This window comes from Myiozetetes cayanensis, unplaced genomic scaffold, assembly GCF_022539395.1.
Source record: "Myiozetetes cayanensis isolate MyiCay16 unplaced genomic scaffold, myiCay2020 scf1, whole genome shotgun sequence".
Lineage (NCBI taxonomy): Eukaryota > Metazoa > Chordata > Aves > Passeriformes > Tyrannidae > Myiozetetes > Myiozetetes cayanensis.
In genome coordinates, this window is record NW_026086604.1 from 50981811 (window position 1) to 51006390 (window position 24580).

Sequence of the window (24580 nt, forward strand, 5' to 3'; positions counted from 1 at the left end):
TCAGACAACCATTTCTTAGACTGGTATTGCATTTTGATTACCTCCTTTAAGAAAAAGAGAGCTGCTGTCATTAGTTGGTTTCATTGCTGTTACAATTGATGCCAAGCTACACCTGTTTTATGGTTACATTTAGTTTTCAAGCCTAAAGGAAGGGAGGGGGCAGAAGCCTGGGGCAGGGAATGCTGGGACATAGGTTTCAGCTGAAATAATCTATGGGGGTGGGTAATTTAGCTAGCTAGGGAGCCATTAAATATCCAAAGGAAGGATGGGGGAAGTTCCTCCCCATTTTCAGAGGCTGTTTCAGAGAATGTGCTGGAAGTTTGCGTGAGGGGCAGACTTGCATGGTCGTCATCCAAGAGCCATCCTGGGGGCAGAGAGACAGGAGAGGGCACATGGAACACTTAAAGGCTGCTCTGCATGACCAGGACCTGGGCAACGTGGGAACAAGTAGCATGCCTGCTGTGAGGGCTGTGTCACTGTTAACCCTCTTCAGAAACTGCCATCTCACTTTGCAAATTTTTGGAGGGTCTTTTGTGAACCTTTTGTGGCAGTGATGTGCACCTGGGCTCATAAACACTGTGTACCGGCTATAAATCAGCACTGGTATGTTTAAGCTTGGATTGAATTTTCTTTTTCTTTTTCCTTTTCTTTTTTTTTTTTTTCCCCCAGATAGATAAAAGGTCCCTTACAAATATCTTTCAGATGTAGTCCTAGTATACTTTCCATACTGGATACAGCTACAGATTTCTTGCCTTACCGGAAGCAAAGGTGTCACAAGGTTTGTGTACAGTGACAGGTAGCAAATAGGACTGATACTTCTTGACTGCAAATCCTAAAGAAATATCATCACAAATATCTGTTGATTTTGGAGCCATCAAAAATGACATTTGAGCTCAGGTTAAATTAAAAAAAAAAAGAAAGTATAAGGCTTCACAAGAGCAAAATGCTATGTGTGTATAAAACACTTCCTGGGATTGTAATTTTTCCAAAGTGCTGTGAGTTGAAAGTTGTTTTTCATTCAACAGCTACAGCTGTGACTCCAGCTGTCCCTCCTGAATGTTGTTTGATTCAGGAAGCCTCTCATCTTGAGAACTAACCTTTCAAAGGGGTTCACACTGTGTATTCCCCCTTTTGTGCTTCATTATGTATATGCTGATGCGCTGAGGGCAGTGGCCAGGTGATACATTGCTAGAAAGTGAAAAATTGATAAATAATCTGCTCATTAGTTGGAAGGCTTGTAAGTAAAGTAGGGAAAGAACTGTGGAGGACAAGGACTGTTAGTTGAATCTGATGAGATGTCCTTCACAATGTGATTGAAAGAGTAAGTCTTAAGCTGATTGTATAGGTGGATGTTGCAATGTAGTTTATGCTGCTTTTTGCAGTGGGTGGCTGGGCACTCCCACCACGGCTGGAAGTTTTTCTTTAGCTCCTTATACATGGGAACTTTTCTGTTTAAGAGTGTGTAAATAGATTGCTGAGTCTGTGTGTTTCCCTGTAAGGCTGCTATCTTAAAATGAATAGCAATGGTGTCTGCTATTGGAAAAACAAGTCTCTTTCCTGGGAAAGCAAGGGATGGGTATTTGATTGATATTGACTCTCAGTGTGGCTTGAAATGCAGTTTAATATATGCAGCCTGCAGTTCTACAGCAGTGCTACCTTTCACCTAAGCAAGGTTCTCCTCCTTGTTGAAACTATTCATTTTAGTAAGGATGCAGGGTTCAGTGAGACTGATCTTGTTCAAGATAAAAACATCATGTATGGTTGTTACCTGTGAATGTTGGTAAAATCCCTGTAGACAAATGCTGCTGGTAGTACTTTTTGGAGTCTTGAGACAGTAAATGCTTTCCAGTACGTGCATGGCTAGTGGAAGCTGCCCCTCTGCCTTTGGCTAGATGGAGGTCATATTTAATGCCTATCAAAACTTAGTTCTTGAAAACTGGCCCCTGTGAGAAACCCTTTTAATAAGCTGGACTTTTCCAAAATGTAAAAGTGCAAATGAGTCAATTTAATTACCTAAAGTAGCAGTCTTCCTGTGTAGGCACTGAGAATTTTTCTCTTGTTCAAAAACTGTTTCTGACAGAAGCAGGAGAACTTGCAATACTTCAGGTCAGTCAGGGCTGGAAATCAGTGTGAAATTATCTCTGTTTTTGCTGGTATTGGAGTGAGATTGGTCTCTTGCCATCATTTTTTGGCATCCCAAGATACATGTGCAAAAGAGACAATGCTGGAGTCAGACGCAGACTTGTGGATCCCCTGTGGCTGTCTCCACACCTATGAAAAGAAAATGCATGATATTAGCAATGACGCACCAACTGCGGGAGCTGTTCCAGGAGCTGTCCCTGAAGCATCCAAGGGAGATAAGAGTTAAGAATGTGCTCCAGGAAACAGAAGAGCAAACACACAAAGCATGTTAAACCCAGGCAGCCAATCTGTAAGGATGTTGTGCACTGTGCACAGAATAAACCTACAAGGAACCACAGCAGATGTTGGGGCTTTTACACTTTGTTCTTCAGTAGAATATTAATACAGACTTCTGTATTGTGCCTACAATACAAGGCTGGGAGCGGGTAACCCTCTGCCTCTTTCTACAGAGGTTCCCCACTGCAGTGAGTGTAGCCTGGAGAAGTTTATACCATCTGTAATGGACAATCATAAAAAAGTCTAAGACACAGAAAACTGTTGAAGCACTGGTACTTAACAGCAAATATTTTTTGTTATAGTTGGTGCATCAACAGCTCACCAGAAGCAGCAATGCTTGTTCTCAAGACAGTGATTTTGAAGGCTTATCACTGCAAAACTTTAGCAGTTTTATGCCTAAAGTTACTTTAGTCCTGCAGGCAGCTGTATTTAAAATTCTTTGGGCCTGGACAAGCATTGCAAGCAGTTAGTAATTTATTAATATAAACTACATAATACTTCAGAATATCTGTGCCTAGCTAACACTAATGAATTCATCAGAAGCCTTTAAAAATCCTTACCAAAAAGCATAAATCATCCCGGTACATGAACTAGTGGCCCCTACCTATGTTAGCAAGGTCCTATTACTTCCACTCCAAAGTTTCTGTGTGGAGTTTGCATATATTTCCTCAGAGTGGATCTACCTTGTGGTCACAGAACGTGGTGCAGATTTACCTGGTTTAACCCATGTGCTGGCCATATATTTGTCTACAGAAATCCTGCCTGGCTTTGTGAGATCTGGCCCTCATTTAATAAAGACACGTTGAATTATCTTGCCTTCATGTGCTTAAGGGTTCTCCTGGCAGAACTTCTTCTTAGGACATCCTTTATATAACACTTTGGTAAGTATAGGGACATAAATAAATGCATACACTATCCTGGGTTTGGCAGCCTTGTGGATGTTATGCACATAAGCAAGTCTTGTCACTGGGAGTTATGAGTATCCCATGAAAACAAGCAGAATCACAGCACAGGCAGTCTGTACAAGATCTGGTAGTCTGTACAAGGTGGGATTTTTTCCGCCCCTCCTCCTCCCTACTGAAGGTTCCTCAAAGTAAAATATGCATTCATGATAATGTTTTTGCTGTTTTCATCAACAATTCAACTAACATGTTTTTCAGCTGGACTAAATGTAATTTTTGTTGATAACTTGCGTTTTGAGTAGTTGTCACCATTCTTTTTTATGACAAAGTCTATAAAAAAAATTTAAACCATTAAAAATACAATATCTGCAGAGAAAACTCTCAATATGAGGTTTGCTCGGGGTATTTCAAAGAAAACCTAGTTATTGCAATAGCTGTAGATCCAAGATACTTCACATGTGGGAAAGTTTAGCTGAAGAAAGAACAGTTCATACATATAAAGATAGGACATCTATAAAAATAGGCATACAACTTGACCATTTAAACTCCTAATCATGAGTTTAAGTAGTGAGGGCTAGCTTGTTTCCTTTTCCCACTATTTCCTCTGCAGATTTATGAGTATAAATTCTAGGAGAGAGACTCAGGTTGTGTGTTCTATCCTGCTTCATCTGTCCTTTTAAAGAGGCTCACACCAGTATGGTTACCTTTTGGGATGGCAAATCTTCCTATGGTGGTGATAGTTCCTTTCCTTTTGAAGTATTTTTCTATTGTGGTTCTGTGTTTTAGAGCAGTGCTTTAAAAATATGCTGTTGGCAGGACATGGCTAGCTTTTTCAGTATATTATTAACTTATCAAGCCTGGAACTTGCTAAATAAGCTCTGCTATAGTGTATGTCTATATCATGCCTCTGAGCCTTTGAAATGCACTGTGACTTAATGCTATCAATAGTACAGTAGTTTCTGTACTTGGAATTTAAATGCTGGAAGATTTGGCTTTTTACTGGATTAACTAGAAAGTTATGAAGAATTACGAAGACTTTTTTTTTCCTTCAGCTTGAGGTTTTTACCTGAAGAATTCTATATTGGCCTCACGCTGAGGTCTGCGTGCACACAAATCAGTGCATGGGGAACTTCATCCTGTTTGGCTGTCCCAGGATGAGAATTGTGGTGGATGTGTGGGTGCCTCACCTTGAGCAAAAGCTGCACCTGACCCACGTGTGGATGAGCAACTGGTGCTCTCCAGTGCTGTTCTGGCTTGGTATGTTTAAATAGACCTGAGTGAGGTGTTCTGGAGTAGGATGTTAGAGTTGTTTGACTTCAGAAAATGAGGAGAGTCAGTTCAGTCCAAAACACTATCTGCAGAAAAGAAGATTTAAAAACTTGTTTTAGGTGTACCAATCCTATACTACTTCTGTTTCCTCTCTGATGTTTTTCTTGGGTAAGCAGATAATTTTCTGGAACAATGTCCAACTTGTTGAATGGATTCTGACTTTATGGCAATGGTCCTCAGCAGATTCCGGTTTTAAAAACAAAAATTTCCTATTTCAAAGTAATGCAGATTTTCACACGCTTGTTTTACCAAAATCAATGTGACGGAAGACTTAAACTTCAAGAAAAGGAAGTTGTAAAATAACTTGGGTCCTTGAAAACTTTATCCTCAGAATTTCTTATTAATATTTTCCCAGAAGACTGCTAATAAAGTGAGGGCCACAAGTACATGTTGACTTCAGTAGGTGCTAGTCACCTACTCAGATTGCTGCCAGAGATACACAGCCAAAGCAAGACTCACTGCAAGTGCCATAAACGTCAGCTCTCCATCAGCCCAGCTCAGCAGCAGTTCACAGGACCATTGATGTTGTTTCTATTTGCCGTAGTTTTCTCAAATGCCTGATCTCAGTGATTCAGGTGCTAAGTAGGTGACAGGTCAGTACAGAGGCAATGATGTAAAATGTCAGCACTTGGAATAGGGACACGGAGCAAGTTTAGGATTAGGAAGTGCTGTTGATGGAGCAAGAACCAGTTTCTGAGCTTTTCAGATTTTTCTTTCAGGCAGCTGTAGGGTTCCCGCTATTTGCAAAGAAGAGCAGCCAACTGGTTCTGCCTCTTGCTGGGAAAGGCACAGGAAAAGTAAAACACCAACAGCTGCTACACACGGAAGTGTGCAGACATCTCCTGGATTACTGCAGTGAAGCTCACTGGAACAATTAAACTTATGGACTGCAGGTATACACCTGCTGAGCACTGAGCCCTTGCCTTCAGGCAAGAGGATCACAGTCTTCTGGATGACTACTATTGTCTATTTATCCTTGAGTAAATAGCCCTTAATTCCTCTTCTGGATAATGTATGACTAAGATTAGTGGGAGACCCAATTACTGCTTGGAGCGCAGTCAAAATTATCATCCTATCACCTCACTTTGAATCCTGTCTATTTCTCTGCTTCATTGAAAACGTTCTCTCCCTTCTCTCCCTTTTTCTGAGCAGGCATGCTGTGTGCATCAGATCTCCTCAGCATGCCAATGTGTCTGTCTGCTTTGGTCAGCCATTAGTGACAGGACACCATTCATTTCTTTCATCCTGCTCCTGTTCCTTTCTTCAGCATTGCCTTTTACAAAAATACCATGCTTCCTGACCTTTCCCAAATAAGTTTGCAGCCTGCTGTGTTTGTCTGTAGTTAGCTCAAAGCAGTCTGCAACAGTGGGGTCTGAGTCTCCCCCTTTTTTTTTTCCTTTAATCTGACCACTCAGCTCAGCGAGATTTATGTACAGATTGGGATGTTAGTGAGACATATCTTAACTTCTTGACTGTAAAACGATCAATTTGCTCAGTGCCTTCAAAAATGTCACTCAAAACCAGCAAGCTCAGATACTGCCTTTGGATTGATTCTCATAATGAAAAAAATATAAAATAGCATTTAGGGTGAAAACTAGTCTGGATTGTTCTCTTCTTAACATAGCTGCTTGTGTTTGAAATAAAATGTGATGGGTATCACTTAAAATGCCTCCATGTTTCTGAGGCCAGAGGTTGTGACCAGTCTTGTTACTAGTGGAAATGCAGTAGCAGGTTGGACATAGCACCAGAAACTGCTTAGGGCTATCCTGTCACCTGCCCAAGTGTGTCAGGGGAAGAGGCGTGCCATCATGATACGCTGACAGCATAACCAAAAATGTGCGAGGCTGTGTATTACCTTTTTTCCTCCCTTACTCCTTCCATTCATCTTTTCTCCAGAGTAAGTGTTTTACTGCTAGCACTGTTCAGAACCATACATATTGTATTTGATTGTAGTTAAGAGATGTAATGTGAGGATTTGGGACACTTCATGTGTTTTGGAAGACAGCCATGGTATGCAAACCAACACGCTGGAGGTCTGGGAGTGCATTTGCTGTTGTAACCCACCAGATTGAACTGCTCATTTGCTAAGAGCAAAGACTTTTGTCTGGTGTAAAATGTTCAATTCCAGTTTTCTTCAGCCACCCAATGCCACCTGTAGATTATACATGAGGTCATTTATTGCCCTGTGTAAGCGAGGGTAGCAGAATCTGGCACTGGCAGTATCTCTCTCAATACTGCATACAAAATGAAAAAGGTAGTGGATGTGTTTGAAGAGATGCATTATTAATCTCATGTATGTGAAGGGGCTCGCTTCAGACAGTATTCATGTTTCTCGGCAGCAGGGGACAAGGTGGGGATGTGACAGCTGCTAGTACAGGGATTGAGGTTAAGGCTGAAGAGCCCAGTGAGGGCAATGCCATCTCACCACAAGTTTCTGCTGCAAGAACATGCCATTAATCTGCTGGGCTGCAGGACAGGACTCTGACCCAAAAGAGATTCCTGGAGATAATTAAATAATTAAGTTACAGCAATTGTTTTATCTTTATAGAAAAACACAATACTGGGTGAAGCTGTGGGTGTTTAGTTTTCCTGTAGAGCTCCATAGATCCTTTTCAGAGCAGCATTTTCTCAAATTTGTATATGGAGACTGAGAATATAACTGAGGATCAGAGGTGAGAAGAGTGCAGATCTGTGGAGCTTTCTGAAGGAGGCTATTCCTTTTTCCACTGATTAAGATCTTATGGTATGTATCAGTGTGACAGAAGGACTACATTCAAGTGACAAGACATCCTGGGCCAGAATCTACTTTTTTTGTGTGTCAGTGGATGTGGGGGGTAATCCAGATTATTTAAGTGAAAAGCACTTAGGGATTGACAGAACTGATACCAGATGTGAGCCATGAACTGCCCACCTTCGTGTAACTTCTTTTTTAGATAGCATTGGTGTTTTTACACACAGACAACCTGTCAGCAGGCCAGATCGACCCTTTAAAACCTTTAAAAGGGCAATGACTTTTGATGTTCCCAAGTGCTCTAGGGCCATACCATGTGGTTGGACCCAGGGGACTGAACCTCTCCACAATCTATTCATAACACCGAGCATGGGACACTAACACTCCTTCTTACACCACTCTGGTGTAAGCCTTCTGGGGGCTGCATGTGCAGGAGTAGGGAAGTTTGCCCAATCCTGCCCCTCACATCCCTGAGGTTCTAAGTAAGGAGAGCCCCATCCCTTCCTGCATCTCAGCTGAGCTGTAACAATCCTCGTCCTCAGCAGCATGATCCATTGCTGGAAGGGTGAAGAGCAGTGTCAGAGTGCTCGTCTTCAAGACAGTGTGCCTTTCTCAGCATCCTACTTCTTGTCTGCACGATAGACCGAGCAATCTGTTAGCTAGGCCAGATCTGGCAACTAAAAAGAAAATATGATGTGCTGGTGCATCTCACCTAAAAATTCCCAACAGCAAAGCAAGTGTCCTTAATAAGCAGGTAGCCCTAACCAGACCACAAGCAGCATTGTGTGTTTATATCTGGCACTCAGGTAATATCAGATACAGATTAAAAAAAAAACAATGAACCAACCCTGCAGTTAAAGCACAGAAGCTTCCTGCATAGAAGACAGCTGGTTTTCAGAAGTAAATTTCTGATCTTTTGACCCATTTAGAAGCTTCACCAAGTGGATGTTTTTAGTATCCAATACATGTGCACAGTATTTTTGAGCACTTTGTAATGCAGCAACTCATCAGCAAACAAAGTTGGGTAACTGGGGCAGCTTCTTTCAGCAAGGCTTTCAAATGATCTGTATGTAGAGAGGGGTGTCATTGTTACCCAAGTTGTGGCAGCAGAGGCAGGGACTGGAGGAATGTTGCTTGTTTTTCTGCCTTAAGTCCAGATTCTGACTAACCTGTGAATGGATGCTGGCATCCAGTGATGCGCTGTCCTCATTCCCAGCTGGGTACACCACATATCTTCTTTCTAGGCTTCTGGGCTAAGGGGGGTGGGGGGTGGGGTGGGGGAAGAGTGTGAACTGAATGTAGTTGGGGTGAGATTTTGGTCCTTAAATGGCTTCTAAACTGTGGGAAAGCAATAATGTTGCTAAGCAGAGAAAGTACTGAAAGGTCATCACACTGAATACTTCCTCCATTTCAAAACAAAGGAAGGCCCTTTTGTTGGCAATTTGGACATTCTCCTGTCCAAAACAAAATGTCCTGGTAACCTCCCTTTTTTGGATCTTCTCAGGTACTTGCGCACTCTGTGTTATGAATATATATAGGAAATTTTCCTACACTATCTATAGACTTATTGTCTTTAATCCATGCAGTTATGGGCATATTGAAGTTGAAGATTGACCCTGGCATTTCTGTGGTTCTGGATTTTCCATGTGATGTGGTTTTGAAAAGTACTAGTAAATTCTTGCAGAAATCTTTTGCTTCTAACCACAGCTCATGGATCTTTTCCAGACAGGATGGCGAAACTTGTCTTGAACTTTCTCTTCATGATTTCTGTTAGAGATTGGTTGATCCTTCTTGGTTTACCTTGCATTTGAGCTATGGTGTTGGAAGAAGTCCATTCTATATATGTATAGAATATTTCTTTCACCAAACTTACCCATGGCATGTTCCAGCATGTATTAACAACGGCCACTTCAGGCACAACCCACGTGTGGCAGTTGTGGGTAGCGAACAAGATGTCAAACATCTCCTACGGAAAAATGAGATGTCCCTATCTCATGGGACAGACTGCAGTCTCATTAAGTCCCTTGTATTCTCCCACTCTTATTTGTCCATTCAAATTCCCCCAAAAAGGGAATATCAGCTTTCCAGAAGAGATGTTGACTACTTACTGAGCAACAGCTGAAAGCTATCATTTTTAAACTTACAATTTCTTTTGACATTGGATGCTTACACTGGAAGACACATTTTTCACTAGAAAACCATTTCTGTTTTGCTTTGCAGAGCAAAAGAAATGATTAAAGCAGAAGCTATTCGCAGTTTACAATTACTTCTTCAAAATGGTAATAATAATTGACCTCAGGTCAGTCTCTATATAAATTATATTTGAAATCATGTAATTTCCAAACAAGCACAGCTAGATCGTCCCCGGAATGTATTTTCCAAGAGAAAGTTACATCAGGTTTGAGCAAGATATGGAAAAAAATTTGCTTTGGTTCCTAAATTCTGGTGTACTAAACAGAAATCAAGCTCTTGTGTCCCATATGTTTAAAGTATAATGTTTTGTTAGTCATTAACAAGAAAAGTATTATGATTAATCTGTGGCTTTTCTAAAGTCTTTTTTGTTGGCAATTACACTATGGAAGAGAGCAGCTGAAATAATAATAAAACTTTTTATTTGTAGGGAACTTTCATCTGGGAATATCAAAATAATTTATAAGCCTAGTTAAGTCTATCTTGGTATTTTTCTGGGATACTGCTTTCCTGTGGCAACTGGTAAGCAAGTAATTTTACCCTGATTTAGCAGAAGGGTGAACTGGGGCACAGAAAGGGTAAACAACCCACACAGGGCTACTGCAGCAGATCGCAGAGGGTTAGCCAAGATTCACGTGCACAGAGGTGGGGTTTGCATGATGGGTTCAGGTTACTTTTTGGTTTCTTATGATAAGGAGTTTCTCACTGCCAAGAGCCTTTCCCCCATCCGTGTGGAGTATCCAAGTCCTAAGGATCTACCTCCAGGTGCTGGTAGCTGCTTACCTCCCTTGTAATTTCCTTCATTCTCAAGGGCCGCTTGCTAGGTCCCCTTCGGATGCCGAATTCCCTCTCTTCCTCCTGCCGGAAAACTGGGCTCCGTAACAGGCACTGCCCATCCCAAACAAGGAGCCCAGCTGGGACACTGACGTGGAGCACCCAAGTGACGGATTCACAAAGAGCTGCATTTACAGGCAAGGCAGAGATGCATCTGCTGAAACCATGAAACATCTTCTTGTTCCTAATAAGCATCTCAAGGTACCTGGAGAGCAGCAATCTTTCAGTTAGAAGCAGTGAAGGTCCATCTCATGATGCAAAAACCCTAGTTGAGAATAAAGGGTGAAATCTCCTGGCCAGTAGAATAAGAGATCACTCTAGGGAGTCTGTCAGTCACTTAAGAGGCACATGTCTTCAAGATATAGGGAGTGGCTCTGAACTGTGAGATCCTCAGGTCTCTTTCTTGAACAAGCTAAGACTTTATTCCAAACAGCTCACTTCTGTCTTTAACAAGAATATATTTTCACAGGTTATAAATCCAACAACTCTTCTTCATTAAAGGAGGAATGTCCCATCTCTCATGTAGGTTTTAAAAGCACAAGGGTACTACCTGAGCTAACCCCAGGTCTCTGTGGATGATCTGGGCTGGATCTGAAGAAGCTGCAGCATTCTGTGCTCTGGAGAGAGAATTTTTCTGGCTGTGCTCATTTCTGCTGCCCAGGTGAAAACCAATTGTGAAAACACTGACTGATATACATCTAAAACACTAATTAATATAAATCTGTAATTTTATCAACAAACTATTCAGTCAGGTAAGGGGGGAAATGAAAATGACTTGGTCTTCGAAAATCTGCATTTAGACCATATACACCATTTATAAGAGATCTCAACATAGAAAATAACTTTTCTTTAGTTGGAAGGTACCATGCTGCTGATTCAGAACTCTGAAACACCACTATTCCACTGAAGAAAAGGCAAATCATATACCTGCATAGCTTGTACTCAGGCACAATCAGGGTTTTGTTTTTTATTTTATTATTATCTTTGTTAGTGATTTTGTTCAATTAACATGACTAGATGCGCAGATCCCGATGTCACTATTGAATTTTAAAAAAAATAAAAATAACAGATGCCAAGCAGATTTTCAGATCTTTCAGTGATTTTATTCATTAATGAACTCCGACTTCAAATACACCCAAAGAAAACACATGTACAGAAGGCTTAAATCTAGATCTGCTGAAGGAATTCCAGTTCAGGATATTTTATTAACCTTCACATAAGTGATTGTGCTTCAGCTCTGCACATGTTTTGATTTGTTGCTGCTCAAAAAAATCAATAGCACATGCATCTCGGATGCCGGCTGAAATATTTTGTGAAAGTGAATGATCAAAAGCAGGTCAAATGCCTCATTCTGTCTTGCTCAAACATGTTCAAACCCAGAATAGTTCTTAGCATTTGGGCAACTTTACTAATGCCTTTTGTCTTTGTTTCTAAAGTCTCTGTAGAAGAACACAATCTGGATGTTTTATAGTTTGAAGGGCACTTTATTTAGTTACCGGTCCAGATATGTACATACACACATTAATTGCCAGTTATGATGTGCATAAAACACTGACAAACCAATATATTGAAAAAAGTATTTTTATAGATTGCTACCTGTTTGAAGAGCATCATTAAGGTATGAAATTGAGATGTTAAGTTAGTAAAAGGAAAATTCTCACAAAAAATTAATAAGGCAGAGTCTTACCCTGTGGCAGCTGAGGTTTTGGTTAACGTGTGCTGGTGATGTTTGGATTAAGAGTATCGTTATAGTTTGGCTTTTCTTCAGCAGTTGAATGACAATGAAGGACAGAAATGTCATGCTTGGAATATTTATTAAATTCATTCTCTTAATGAAAATTCAGCCAATTTGCAAATAATTTTGCTGCTGTTGATTGCAATCTTACATGCTTTTTGAGTGCAGAAGCTCTTTCTGATGTGTGTGGAAATGTACCTTCAATATGTACCTTTAGGGGTCTTAGAAAGGAGGTAATTAAAACCACATACTTTATAATGAACAATGTCACTTTAATCAGAAAAGTTTCATATGTCTTTGATTCTGTTTCTATTAATTGTTTTCACTTGAAATCTGCTATGATTTATGGGAAAACATTAGTCTTTTGTAGAATGACACGGAACTATGATTTTGTAATCCTTCTGGGCACAATTAAAATGATTTCCCACAATTGTTGTTTCCTTTAGAATGATTAAATGTCCTTATTATCATTGTGTCCCATATACATACCAATTTCTGTAACAACTCGGTTGGCAATCAATGCCTTTTATGGGAATTTTTTTTGTTGTTTAGTTGTAGTCCCACCTTTTACACAGATGATATATTTTGACCATCTTTTTGACCAATGTGTATTTTTGTTTATATATATATATATATATATATATGCATACCTATTGGACTAATTTTTAGTTTGATGGTCATTGAACATGTGGTAAGACTAATTACTTTCATTTTTTTCTTTTGAATGAATTCTTTTAAAAATTCACAGTACTTCAAAGTGACTAACATTTAGTTTCTCTTTGAGATGAAGTTTGGAACCAAATTTTTTTCTCCTTCTCTCTCTCTTTCCCTTCCCTCATCCCCCAACCTGTCTGCCTAATATCTGAGCAATTTAACCATGTGGTTAATGCAAAATAAAGATCAGCCAGGCTTTCACTATCTGTCAGATGAATGATAGTCCAAACATAATGTAGTTGAAGAGACTTGCTTTTCTTGTTTGTTGTTTTCAGTTTTTTTGTTTGTTTGTGGTTTTCTTTTTTTTTTTTTTTTTTTCCCAAATGCACTGAATGATCCATATGTGAGGGACTAGTGAGACTAAACTATTCCCTTCAAGGTTCTGGTTTGATGATAATGTTATTTTTAGAGCATTGTTATTGATATTGGCTAGCATTACTCACAGGCTTTAATCAAAAGGAAAAAGTGATACAGACATCTTTATGATATGCCGTATGTGATAAGCATGAGAAATATGGAAAAAGATTAAAGAGGTTGTATCTTGGCCTCAGAGAAAAGAGTCTTTGTCTTGTTAAAAATAAAGTTGACCAGATGTGCTCATTTAGGAATGGCAGCCCTCATTTTTCTAAACAAACACATCACTGGTTAGGCTTTTAAAATCAAAACTTTAATTTTTACCTTTGACTTTGAGTTCCCATAATGCTTTTTACACTTCTGTGTGACCAAGTTATGCAAGGTACTTCAGCTTGTGCCTTATTTCTCCCGGTGAACAGTCAAAACAAGCTGGCAACTAAATAAGTCCTTCAATTCCTCTGCAAATCAGGGCATCAAGTGACAAAGTTTGTCCCTTGCTGACCTGTTTCTGTGCATGAAATTCTTTGTAATTGCACTGAATGAAGTGAGGCAGGTTGAAAAACAGTACCACAACAACAAACCGCTGTAGGTGCAATTGTCATAATGGGAATTGCTCAACATCTATCGCTCTGAAAGTGCCTAAAGAGTTTTTTAAAAAACAAGCAAATAAAAACTAAAGGAAAAAAAATTATGTGAAATACCAACCAGGCCATCTGCCCCTGCAGCACTCACCCACTGGTGCTGCATATGCTCGATGCTGTTTCAGGAAGAGATTTGTCAGAAGCAACAGCATCTTGCAGGGAGGATTCTTCATGTACAACTTAAAGGTTCATGCGGTTAACCGAGCTCTTCTACTCCGGGGTCAGGCACAGCTTGTGGGAGCATTTTCTCATTAGATTTTTACAGTTTAGAACAGGTTGAACATATTGGCCTGCAGGACTGCTGAGAGGTTAAATTTGAGAGTGGGATTTTAACAGGACTATTTGCATGCAGCTATGTGCTCTGGAATGAAGACTTATTTTTCATTTACTCAGGCAACTGACTGTGTAAGTTCCTACTTTAAAGTACAGAGGAGAAAAGGGAAAGCTCTAAGAACTGCGTCAGGACAGCAAGAAGCATCTGGACATATCCTAAAATAAGACCTTTGATTATGTACCAGGCACTTATTCCATCACAGTGTCTCCATTATGTTGACACTTAGTGAATTCCCATCCCCTTCTGCATTTATGAAACAGAACCAGAACTCTAGGAAAACATATATTATTAAGTTTAAGGGAAGTAAGTCTATCTTTCAAATGCCTTTTTTCATAAGGTATAACTGTTCTTTCATGTCTATCTGGTAACAATACTGACTTTTGCTGGAAGAGTGTAATGAAAGAGTTGTTTGGGTTTTTCAAGTTCTTAAAAACAAATTTTATTACTGTTAAGCAGGAGTAGTTTTAATGCTTTCCTATCCTAGATGGCAGTTATCAGTGTTGACAGAAAACCTAAAGGGTTGGAGAAAAAAGTAGTCTTCCAAACTGAAAGATTATATATATATAGCCAAGCATCTAGCAGTTCTGATAATAACAGTTTATCTTCAAATCAGTAGGAACAGCCACATGGCAACAGCCACTTGATGAAATCCTATTCAATCCTTTATATCCCAGGATTGTGGAGAGGTGAGGTAAGGAGGTGTTTTATTATGAATCATTCAGCAGCATTTCACATCTATCATTTCCAAATGATGATGGAGGAGCTGGTGATGGTCTATGATGATATGGCTCATGCTGATTTCTTTGGATCAGCACTGGAATGGCTCCACTGGTGTACTTTAGATCCTTTCCCATCCCTCAGATTGTGTCACAGTGTCACAGTTTTTCACTACACTGGGCATTGCTGTGCAAAATTCATCCCTTGTTGCATGGCAGGTTGCTTGGTGGGCTATGCCCCAGGCTGCAAGTCTGTGTGATGGTTTGCAAGGGGAAAAAGGCATGTGTAGACCCACCTATATCCAGTAGCTGGTTTAATTTCATCATACCTCATCATAGCCTTGTGTGGAATTGGGGTGAGTAAAGATGAATGATATCTTTGGTGGTCGCTCAAGTACAGTAGAAAACTCCTAGGGGGAAGATGAAGATTGTCTGGCCTCTGCTGCCTAATGACCCTTTTTCTGGAGAGTGTCAAGCTTTTTGCAGTTGTGTCTCTTTGTTTAAACATTGACTTTCAATTTATTACTTAAGGGATCCAGCCTTAAATTGGAGATGAGTCATTATTTGCCCTTTTATTGTAAACTGAGCTGTACACACAAACACGTCAGAAACAGCTGAGGGTAAAATGCTTTCTAGTCCAGCAGCGTATCACTTTGTGTTGGTGTCACTTGATTAACATAACCTGTCAGTGGCCATGGCAATTAGAGAAAAGTTTGTCTTTATTACCTGGAAACTCAGCAAAGCAGTTGTTACTGCTTTGGTACAGCAGTAGGATGCAAAATTGATAGTCTGTGATGCCCAGTGTTGGATGCTGTGTAAGCACAGCCCAGGAAGTCTGTTTCCAATTCCTGGTGCTTGGAGCAGAGTGGCTCTGGCCGCCTTGGCAGATCATTTTCAGATAAGCAGTAAACATCCTGAATAAATGTCCAGGCAGGGCTTCTTAGAGCCTGTGCTGACCCAAGTGAAAATCTAGCTCAGTATTAAGCACAAACAAATAGACAGGGTCTTATGGAGAACAGCCATGCTGTTTCCATGTCTTGGTAGGCTTCCTTAGTAGCAGGGATATCAGTAGGCAATAATGTTAATCCATCCAGTAGTTTTTTCCCTTTCTAGGATCTATATATCCTTAACTTTTGTTGACTGCAGAATACATCCACTAAATACCTAGTAGATTAGTTCCACAAAAATAAGTATGATATTCTTGGTTTACAATCTAAGTAGTATTCCCCAGGTAATCTTTTGCTACTTTTCTCCATCACTTGGTGAAATGCAGTTACATGTAATTACTTGAAGGGATCCATGAGGGAATAAAAGCATCCAAACAGCTAAGCATGCTGCTGTTAAGAAGACTGGGGTAAAGGATCTAAATAAACCTCATTTGGTGTAGATAACAGACTGCATGTGCAGGTTTGGCATTTTCCAGCAGAGGTATGAGCTTTCTGGTCCATACACAATTTCCTTTATTGAATAAGGGATTGAAATAGGTGACCAAGACTAAGCCATGCTGGTGGAATTTCATTCAGTGCTAGGATGTTTCTTTTGTTGTGTTAACTACACTTCAAAAGTGAGCCTCTACGCTTATCTAAGTTACAGCTACCATTTCTGATGCACACATTTCCACCCCGAACACTTAAAAGTAATTTTACTCCTTGAGCATATGTGAGAGTGATACCATTCTGCAATCAGAAATGTTTGAGGGTTGGAGTTTTCTTCAGCCTCCTTATGTTTACTTGTTTGTTTCCTTATAACGTCATGTTTCTGCTTGGAAATATATTTGGCTGCACAGGAAGACTATGCATTGCAATTTATGCTTCCCGACCTTTTCTGAAGCAAAAATAAATTGCTTTTTTGAAAGAAACCAGCTGCTCTCCTCTCCTCTCCTTTCCCTTCCAATAGATCTGACCTTACAATTGTTGCTTGTGGAGACAGTAGAAGCTTCTCCTTGAGTCAGAGGACAGGAAGCAGGAAAGGGTAAAATTTTCCTATGTTAAAAAAAAAATAAAAAAAATTCAGATATTCCTTAAAGGAAACTGAGTTTCTCAAAGTTTTTCTCTTATTGACAGTGCTGCTTTGCCTGTAATGCCCTATGCACTCAACTTCTTGTTGCTTTAACTGAGTATCTGACTCCCCCCAACCCCTGTACATGTGCTCACTCTCCAGTGGCTGCTGCTGTTCCTTCTAATGCATAGCCAGAAAGGATGAGAAGTTGTGCAGAGATTGGACTGAACTGATCAAGTAAGGCACTGCAAGCCCCTCCTACGGCCTTTGTGTGAATTCTAGGGTATACTCTCCCAGCTGCAGGGGTAACAGGCTGGGAGTCCAGATGCAGTGTGGGGTATTGCACGAGAAAGAAAGGAAATACATCCTGCCACCTGATGAGGGTTCATCACGCTGGCATGTTTATGCTCCTTGTGATCACGGTTTGGCACTGATCCTGAGTACAGCATCAGTTTTCAGCCTGAGCTGCTCAGGGGGATTGCTTCAGCATGGAGGTTCTTGTGGTATCTGTGTAGGCCTAGAAGTCCCATAAGCTCTGATGTCTGGTCTTATGCATCTGATTTCAGCTCCAGCTTTTCCTGGGGAAGGCTCAACTCTGTCTAGGAAAGAGAGTCAGCTGACTTACAAATGTAACCTTTTGCTTTTTTAGACTTAAGGGTGTGAGTTTGGAAGAAGACGACAAGCTCTGGTGGGCACTGGCCATGAAGTTCTCAGTCATCTCAGTGCATATGTCTTATTGAAGTTTGAGGGTTCAGGCTGTGTAAAGTACTTTAAAATCACTCTCTAAAATGAGTAAGTAATGAACCATCCTTCACACTGTTGGAGAAAACAATGCCATTGGAGGAGATAAGGAAAGGTTCCTTTCTGACAACTATTTTTAATAATGTGATACAATCTAGCTGAAATTTGGGGAACAGTTGGGGGCAAGGGGAGAAACATCCCTCCCTTTCGTTAACCTTGCTCGGGAAATGTGAATCACTGAACTAAATAAAGTTTGTAAAAGATGCTTTGAAAATACTGTGCTACGCCCTATAATTCAGCCAAGAATGAAGGAGGCGGGAAAAGAAAACATCAAAAGTCCCTGTTTCTTTTTATATTGCTTCCTGGCACATTTCTGTTCCCCCATCCCCCCATATTCTTTCTGGTTTTATTTTGTTGCTTTTAATCCCTTTGTTCTTTCTCTTTTTTAAAACAATCCTTTTCATCCTGCAAAGTTGGTACCAAAACCTTAACAACAACCTTGTTGTTTACAGACAACAACCATGAGAAATACCAAAGGAGAAGGGAGTCTTGTAGGGACTGGAGGACAACAAAGACAGTTTTTAACATTTTTATTAGGACCTCATGATGTACACATGAAAAATTAAGTTCAGAACATTAACTGCTCTTCAGATGGCGCCGTTTAAATCTGGAGGATGTTAACATTCCTGCTGCATGACAGAGGTCCGCCACCCCCTGTGTTGATACTCATCCTGCTCAAAGGGGTAATAACATCCAAGGATGAACATAGGCTGGGGCACCAAATCCTGCTTGAAGGCTACTTTCACGAGATTTATCTTGGGATATTTTAGCATTCCTTCGCAAGGGTCAGTTTGCCCTTGAGGGCTAGGCTGCATGGCTCTAGCTCTTTGCAAGGCTCCAGCTGTTTCATCATTTCCACACATTTGGATGTATTCTTTGGCAGAGATTATTAGTGGTAGAGGAGGAAAGGCAGCAGGAAAGTGCCTGCCCCTTCAGAATGGAAGCACGGGTTTCGATGCTGTTTTAACAGCCACTCACGTAGTCAGGTGACATCATGGGGAAAGAGTGTAAACTGTTTGTATGGACAAATCCACCTGTGGGTATCCCCCATGCTGGCCTGAGTGGAGTACTGGGAGCTGGCAGTGACAATGGGTGGCTGGGTGACAGCAGGCAGTGGGAGGCCCTGGGCTTGTTCCCCCTGTGCTCGGGGTAGCCAGGTGTGAAACCCATTCCTACAGTGCCTGGCATTTGGTCTTACCTGTTTAAAAGGAGATTAGCAAGGGGAGCATGTGCTGTTCACCTGAACAATGTTCCTCTGAAGTATGCCTGAATCTACCCTACTCTCTTAACTTACTCTCTAAGGGAAGAAAGCAACAAATGAAACTGAATGGTATTATTTTCCTGTCATTTCTAAAAAGCCATACTGCTGGTGGGACCACTGCTGCTCTGCCTTCTCCCTGGCCTTGATGTATGCCTTGTGTTGGGACCTGGGGGTAGGCAGCCATCCAGGCTTTGCAGGGAGGTGGCAGCTCTCACTGCCACAGAGGCAAAAATCGGCTTGTCATCTGCTTTTCCATCTCTGCTTTGCTGCTTGACCCTTGCCCTTCCTCATAAAAACAAACATGCACAGTCTGATTTCCAGGTGCTTTTACTGGTTTAGTGCCCATGGCAGCAGATGCAGCCTGGGGAGGGCTGGGGTCTAAGGCAGGATGGGAAGGCAAGAGGGTTTTATCCCCAGGCTGCTGAGCTCTGCTGCCACTATTTAGCCTGAGGACTAGCACACATGTGGCTCAGGCACTCCCTGTGGAGCACTAATGACCTTTGGATCTGTAGCTTCACTGTCCCCAGACCCGGTGCTTTTCCATCTGGTTCCTGCTATTTCCTTAAATCCCTGCTGGCTATTTAATAGCAATCAGGGAGTTTCAATGAAGCTGAGGTCACTTTGACTCACCAAATGTCGCTGCTTCTAAACTGGAACCAGACTGAGCCCAGGGTAATGTTTCTGCTGGGTAGGGCAATGACAGAGTGTCCTCTGACTCCTCATCAGATGTTGATCACGAGCCCACAGCCTGAGCTCAAGGTTTACTTTGTATGAGGTTTACTTTTGTGTCTCTGCAGCACATTTTTTAACATGCCCGAGTAGACTGTCTTTTCTTTAGATGTGGGTTTTATGCCAAAATCCTTAAATATTTTGGATTTTGGGGTTTTTTTTTGTGCGTGTTTGTGTGTACTCCACTTTCATGTGTACCTGAAGCTGCCTGATGTGCCCAGCCTTTGAATCACCCTGTCCCTATGATGAATATGCACAAGCATTCAGTAGCCCAGCACAAACAAGGACACTTCTATGTGTCTTTAAGGTCAGTTAAAGCTGAAAACACTTGATTTCTGACAACTGCTTGGCTTGCAGATCTGTTGGTAGCACCAAGACTCTGTGGTCAGTTAAGGACTATTGAAACAATGCCCCAGCCTGGCTGTGGTTCACTTTGTGACTCTGGCATCGTTGTGCCATCTATGAGCACATCCTTAGGCCAGGAGAGCTGCCTTGGAGACTGCTGAGTAGCAGAACAGTACTCTTGGTCTGTGGACACAAGACTTGAAGCTGCCCTTCAATGCAAAGCTTGAGTGTTCTGTTGAAGAAGTCATTATGCTGCCTCTCCAACCCCCCCTCCCCCTTTTTTTTTTCTTCCTTTCCTCTTAAGAAAGAAATGGGGAAAAGCTTGTGGGAGAATAGTGTTTGCTGATCTTGTGCAAAGCATGGTGACAAATGACGGCTAGAGAAGCATGACAAGGCATGTAAACTTGTGCTAATGGAAACTTATGTGCCAACTGAGTGTTTATTCAGGCCTATCATTGTCAACAGAGACCTCTTTAGAAGAGAAGCATTGTTTGTAGTAACAAGTGTACCATGAAGTAGAATGTAGCTTTGAATTATGCGAATTCGCCTCTTTGAAGGAAATAAAACAACCCCAGAACACCAACCCAAAAAACCATTACCCCTTCTTTACATGGAATAATGGTGGTACTGAAATACCTGATTATATGTCTGCATATTTTGGATTTAATCAGCCTACTTTTTATAAATCAAACTTCCTCTTAATTGCATTCTTCTCATTGGTATTATTGAATGCATGTTACTGTCCCAAGTATACCTATCCAGTTTGTCGCCAGTATCTTTTGATATTCCTGACTGAAGCAGGATCAAAAAAAAGAAACAGACATTGGTGTCCTGATATTTTTTCTCTGCAGAACAAGAGGAAAAACAACTTGTTGAGCAGACTGTCACACTTATTCTTCTGGCTTTTCAGCAAAATCTATCTCAGCTTAACAAACAATAGTGAAAGTTCATTTTGAATAGAATTCACTGATTTGCAGCTATTTGGACAAAATGCATACAAATTCTTAAGCGCAGCATAAACAAAGCACTAAATCTTGTGTCAAAACTGCACTGGAGAGAAATAGACAAGTAGGAGAGAAATAGCCAAGGAGTTTTGCTGATCTTTGAATTTATCACTTAAGCCTTTTTTCCCTTTTTAAAAAATAAGAACATTTTGCAGCTGTAAATACCAGTTCAACTGGTATTCAGTCTCAATCAACTGGTATTCAGTTGATTGAGATATCAGTATATATCAGATTGATTGAGAGATCAGTAAATCTTAAATAAGACTAGATAACTAGGGTAACAAACTTCATCCACATTATGCAATTCAGAATAGCATTCAAGGTTTGGCCATCGGATCTCATGAGTTGCATCATGGAGAAATGAGCATGTTGGCACACCCTGGAAACTTGGTATCAGTCTGTTTCTGATTCCACTCTTTCTGAGAGAGACGCTAAATTTCATCATGCCTCAGTTTTTTTGCTGAAAAAACCCCTCCACACTCAACAGTACTTCCCTCAAGAGATACTGTGAAACTTAATTGCCTTTAAAATTCTTGGACAGCATTTTGGAGAGCAGATGCCTTTGAAGATCTGCATCTGTGCAATGAAGCAGGTGCTAGTTTAAATGGTGAATATGAGCAATGAGGCGATCTTTGAGCTGGCAGAGAGGAGTGCTGCCAGAGATGCTGTTCCCTGGTTCTCTGGGTCTTCTACAGAGATCGCTGCTGTGCCAGGGTGCCATAACACTCCCTGCACAGCCTGGGTGGAGCTGATTTAGGGACAGGCCCAGATGCGTTTGAGGTATGCTGGCTCAGCAGCCAGACCCCTCCCCAGTGTTACTTAATTCCCAAAGCTGCAGCAGAAGCTGCGAGGAGGCAGTGCCGCAGTCTGTTGTGTGAGATAAAGTTTTAATCTCTCCTGTTTTCCTTGGCACTCCTGCTGGCTGGGCACACAGGAGTCATTTATACACGTGGCATTTTTGTGCAGCCTTGGGAGGACCCTGCTTAGCAGATTCTGCTCCCTAGTTCGTCAGAAACAGCACTGAATTTCCGAGCCTCTTGAGAGCTCAACTCCCTGTTACTAGGAAAAATGTCTGCTTCTGGTCTTAAGGTTCTCTGTAGCTAAGCTTTGAGGGTTGGCTGGTGAAGTAATTTAAGAGGTTAAATGTAAGAATCTGCTCCTGGAAAGAAGTGGAAATGGAAAGAAATTATACATTTGAGTAGATTTGGGACAGAATGTTCAAGGAAATTTAAGCCAGAGCAACAACAAGCAGTGGATGGTTGAAGATTTGCTCTCAAGTGTTTCTACTTTTCTTTATCTACTCAAGAAGTTAGTGAATTGCTGGCATTTGCTTCAAGAAGTATACGTCCAGACCTCTGCAAGCAGTGACAAACTCTTTCAGATGCTACTGACTTCAGAATTCAAACTCTACCAGCTGCATCTGTGCTTAAATACTGCATCTGCTAGCTCGTCAAGCAAGTGCTTGACAGAGTTTCCTGGCTGGAGCAGGCAGTAATTAATTTGTTTATACGTGTTTACACTGGACAGAAACTAACATCTTGTTAGAAAGAAATATACACAAAGATGGTTGTGACAAAGAGTTTGTACTCAAAGAAAGACTGTACCTTAAAGTCACCTAAACAAAACATCTTGTTTTCTTTTGCTTTCATCAGGAGGTATCTCTGAATTTTAAAAATGTAGTATCTTGCCGAGATCCCCTGCTTCCCATGACTCAGAGCTCTGGGTCAGCAAGCTGCATAACTGTGTCAGCATTGCTCCTTGCCCAAGCTACGCAGCCTGCCCTGGCACAGAGTGTGCTGTCAGAGTGCATTATGCCCTGCATGTGGCTCCAAGGGCTCTGTGTCTCCAAATAGCCCAAGCAATGGAGAGACAGACAAACCTCTCTTGGAGACCTGGCCATGGTGCTCAGTTGTGCTGCGGAGACACACCTGCAAGCACAGCCCTGACTCCCTACTCTTACTCCACAACACTTCTTAAACTGCTTTGACAGTCCAGAAGAAGTAGGATGGTGCAAAGCACCTTCATCAATAGCCAAGCATATTACTACTGACCGCATGGTTTTATTAAGAACCTTTGAAACTCCCAGGCTAAAACCAGATGTGCTTTTCTAAAGGTGCTTCTGCTGAAAGGTTAATAATTCTGTGTTAGTTACCTTCCAGGAGAGAAATTATGTCATCAGTGTACAGCTAGTAATTTGTCTCTAGAAGGGTTAAGGCAAAGAAAACTGTGAGTCATTAGAAAGGAATAATTCCTTTATTTAAAGCACACATGAAACAGGAGTCCGGATGGTGAAGGAACAAAGCCTCATTCTTTTGTGTGCATTTGCTGAACGCCTTGGTGTCTTAGATAAAGGACAAGTATCTGACTAGTGGATTAACATTATGAAAAAGTCAGGAATAAAAAAAAATAATTATTTCCCAGTGAGGGTGTGTAATTGAAGCTCTGTAGCAGTTCAAAAGCTCAGGCCAGTAAGCTCCTGGCCACCAGCTAATTCACGTATTTTATGACAAGGAGGCAGAATGCTAATCATCAGAGCAGCATACGGAGGGGGAGAACGGGACAGCCACATGGATATTCACTGGCAACCATCTGAACTTCAGAGGCAGTACAGAGGGCTATTAATGCACTCCCTTGCGCTGCCTGAGAGTGCTGACCTCACTTCTAATCCTGCCCCTCCAGGGTACTTTATTTTCAGCATTGCTCAACCCAGCCAGGCCTGTTTAACAATTTCTTTTCTGAGTTAGTCTCTTTGAAGAGGCCCTATTTTCTGTTCAGTGACATGAAAGAGATACTGATGTTGATTATCAAAGGCATGTGCTCCAAACCACCAAGCGTCTAATGCCCAGGGGAGGTAATATTATCTCTGCCTTCAACATTTACATCCTCCCGCCAAGAAAGATGTGGCGGTTAACTAGCACATCTTTTTTCCTTCCTACTAATTTTACATGAGCTATTAATCAGAGGGGAAAATTAACTAATTCTTCAGCTTGTAGGTCATGCTAGGGCAGCACTCTCATCTAGATTAAAAGGACTGTGGACTGGTGTAAAGTCATGTGTGCGGTTCCTTGCAGCCAGACAGGTTTATGTACGGTCTTTTTGCTATATTGTACCAAAGAAGTTTCACTGCAATTCTGTCCGGTGACCACAAACCTTAGCCCAGCTGCACAGCTGGAAGGCTGGTTATCCCCACCTACTCCTGCCTCTGGGAGGGAGACTGCTCCACCTACCAGCTGCTGCAGTGAAGATCAATCAACATCTGCCTGCTCACTGTGAAAGGAAAAAAATCTTTCCTGAAAAAGGAGCTCTTGGGCATTTACTTTCTGACGATGAGGGAAGGCCTGTTTACCAAGCAGTCATAATTGTCTGAGCTTTTAACCCAGAAATCCATGAAACTACGCTGTGGGCAGGGGAGCTCAGAGGTAAAAAAAGGGAAGACAACTGCTATGTTAAACAAAATTATTGCTTAGGGTTTCTTTCTGTAATGTTTCCCTGCTCACCAGCTGAGGAAATATATCTGATGCAGGACTGCAGAAAGAGCTGTGGC